Genomic DNA, 3694 nt, shown 5'->3' with positions numbered 1-3694 from the left:
AATGTATCCCATGTCAAGTTTTGCACTTCTCCGATCTGTTTTTCTCTGCTTGCTAGCTCCTATTTCCAATGATGTTCTAGTGCCTTTGATTTTGGGAGTTTACCTGGAGAGCAATCGGAGATCAAATTAGACATATGCAAATTGTTATTTACTAATTCGATTACATCGTTCATTGCAGCTCTGGATCTAGAAGTTGCTCTTTCGGCTTTCATTAGCTGAGACTCCCATTCCGAAAACAAGATTTCCTTGTGCGATTCTTGTATTTTTGGAAAATTGGCACCCTTTCCTTCTTTGGAATCTTACCAAGAAAGAAAATTTGTTATCCTTTGATCTGCTTTTTCCAATTCCAGTCTGGTGTCAACTGCCTTCTCAATCAGGGATGCAGAGATATCGCACAATGGGTCAGCCAATGATATATTATGGCAAAGGATGTTCAACTGCTGGGACAAGGCTTTGGTTATCTCCAAGGCTTCTTTTCTGAATTCACTAACCTGTGGATAACCCTTGTACTTTTCTATCTGTAATTGAATTTGTGCAATTTGATCTTCCTTGGCCTTCTTTTCCTGCTCAATTGTCATCTGAAGCCTACTTAGTTCTTGAGACAACTCCTGTTGTTTCTGGAGAGTCTGCTTATCAATCTTTTGTTTCTCCAGTTTCAACTACTCTTTTAGTTGCTCATTTTGTTGTCTCTGCTCTGCTAGCTGTTGTTCAAGCTAAGTGATCCTTTGATCCTTTTCCCTGATTAGTTGGCTAATTTATGAGGCTTTGTCCATTGTTGCTATTGTATAAGCCCCTGCATACTGAGATAATTTAGTTAAATCCTCAGAAGGATTGACTTCTGCCTTCCATACCACATTCATCATTTCAGTCTGAGGAGTTAGAAGAGGTCCTTGATCAATTTTCCTCTTTTTCCTCTGTCTTTTAACTACAGCCCTGTGCTTCAGACTGTAGAATACATCTAGGGGTGGTATTTCTTCTATTTTTAGTACAATCTCCTCTATAGGATTTTCAGGAATGATTTCTATATCCTGTTGAATCTTCGGTAGGCCACTTGTCCCTTCAATCGAAACACTAATAACCTCATGCTTTTGTATTGTAGGTGATTTTGGTGTAGTGAACTTTTGGGAGTCATTCGAGTTCTTGATGATTCGATCGAATTGCTCCCATTCCTTGATTAAAGTAGGATCAATAGTATATCAATGTCAATGATCTCACTAGTTCCTTCCTTTGTCTGTTCCCTTTCAGGGCTCTTTTCCTTTTCAGGAGTCGTTTCAATAGTTTTTTCTTCACAGTGGCCTTCCAGTTGCACCATAGAGGTAGTATTTAACAAGTCTAGAGGTAGTGTTTGCAACCTCTGTGTCCTGAACTTCAAAAATTCCTCTAATCCCTCTGCTCCCAATCTAATTTTTTCTAGATGTTTCACTTGAGAAAATAACTCAGTTGAAGTGAAAAAATCATCATAATCATCCTTCTCATGTTCAAACTTGGCAATTTTGACATGAGAGGTGAAATTGTAGGCGACAGCTTTTGGATCATACTGCCTCTTTGAGATGGCTGCTAACTTTAACATTTTAATTTTCTCAGCTTCCTTCTCTGCATGTTTGAAGTCATGCAATGTGAAAGTACCACATCGGAGGGGGAATGAAGGCCACATTTGTTTTTTGGACTGATTTAGGTTTCTTGACGCCCCTGCTTTTGTTATCTGATAAGCTATTTCTCTGGCAAATAGTTTATCAGGAATGTATAAGGGGAGGACATGTGGATCAGTAGTGCTACCAAAAATTCTGATGTAGGTGAACTTCTCTTCACCGAACCAACTACCAATTGATGTTAGGTCGACACTGGCTTCATCGGACAACCGAGGAGTGGGTTTGTTGAATATAGCATGATGAACAGGCAAGACAAAACCATGACAAATTCTATAAAGATGATTTTTATAATGGGCTTTCCACAATTCCTTATGATAGATATGAATGGGGGTCGGGTCTTGTGGAGTCCATTTCCAACCTAAAATGGGGTAATCAGAATTGAAACAGATGGTGTCCAAAATGTAGGCACTCATATAAAATGGGGGTATTACCCAGGTAGTCACAAACCTATTTCTTCTATAATCAAGGATTTGGTTGGCCATTTTATCAGATAAAATGGTTGCCCAATCCATGATATAAGAGTTAACTATTGCTTCCATTAAAGGCACCATTTCTATAGAAAACCTAGCCAAATCATGGACTCCAAAGAGTCTGCATATCATAGCACCAGCATAGCAGTAAGGAGATGCTAAGGAGTCTACGGAGTACATACCCGATGATTCATGCTTGTGTTTGTTTGGGTAATGCCTCCACTGCCTGATAGGGTCTGACTCCATGGCATTTTCCTTGGTGAAGGATTCCAAAAATGCCTTGTTGTACTGCTTTTGTGGTTCAGGCAAATGGTACATCTTTTTGATATCTTCCGCCTTGAATGACCCGAACATCCTTCCATCAGCCGTAAAAAATGCTCTGTCTGTTATGCTGATACTCTCAATTACCCATCTAACCAAATCATTGTAGGGTAATATTTTAGTGTGGGCTGTTATTCTGTGAAGATAAGAGCTAGCTAGATCCATAAGAGTACTCTCTGACTAGTCAGTGGAATCTGCTGTTCACTTTTCTTCTTCAATCTCTTATGGATCCTTGGCTTCCAGTAAATTATATATGCTTTCCCATGAAGCCTGGCCCAGACCGAGGCAGGTAGTATTGGCTATCAAGATCTTTTTTACTGGTTCCTCTTTGGTTATGACGGGGGCCTTTGGTTTCTTTGATTTCTTCGTCATTTTCGCTGGATTCATAAATTCAGACTTGCTTTGCACAACGAAACAGAAGAACGTAACAGAGGAAATATTTGCTCAAAGCTAATACACAGTATACAATAATAACAACAATTAAGTGCAATGGGTAATACAGATTTTGATATATTACGCTACTACGGATGAAATCTTCAAAGGACTCAACCATAACTGCTCTATTAATGATTTTCCGTAACTGCCAACGTGACACTTAAATGCCATAAAGATATGTCGCATCGCAAATCTTGATAACAGTTCTTTAAAAATAAATATCGTAACTTCCTGATCAGCGATAAGCGATTAATCACATATCGCAAATCGGGAGGTATAATTGTTATGCTTAATTGTTTCCTTTGTAAAGTTCCAATTGCGATAGATGGTAAGCGAGATCACTTGAATAAACGTTTTGCTTTTTATTTATAATTGACTTATAATTTAGATCCGCAAACATTTTCTTAATGATTGTATTTCACCTTTATTAAAAAGTGCACTTACCAACAATGAAATTGCATCGGTGGATTCCAAATGGGCATTTGTTATGTGTTTCGTGCTTTCAGCGATGGCCGATTGCGATTGGCTTATCGCATTAGAAGATTTGTATGGCCCCTTGGAATGATTCCTTGATAAATTGTGATATGCGTTTTCCGATGGCGTTATTGCATCAACAATTGCCAATGGAAACCTTAAGTCTATCTTTTAAACAAAGGATGCGACACATTCATTTATATTTGTTTTATGACAAGGTCTTGTTTAGTATTTAAATCTGATCGAACCTTTTCATAAGGATTTTCATGTGTTGTATAGTTTTTGGAAAGTTGTGATTATTATTGAATCTAACCTAAAAGCAAAAGACTTAACACAACTATTGAT

Source organism: Pinus tabuliformis, chromosome Q (genome assembly GCF_031772625.1).
Source record: "Pinus tabuliformis cultivar Carrire ecotype Pingquan chromosome Q, CPIR1, whole genome shotgun sequence".
NCBI lineage: Eukaryota > Viridiplantae > Streptophyta > Pinopsida > Pinales > Pinaceae > Pinus > Pinus tabuliformis.
The sequence above is the reverse complement of the archived record's forward strand: the minus strand, read 5'-3'. Positions refer to the sequence as shown.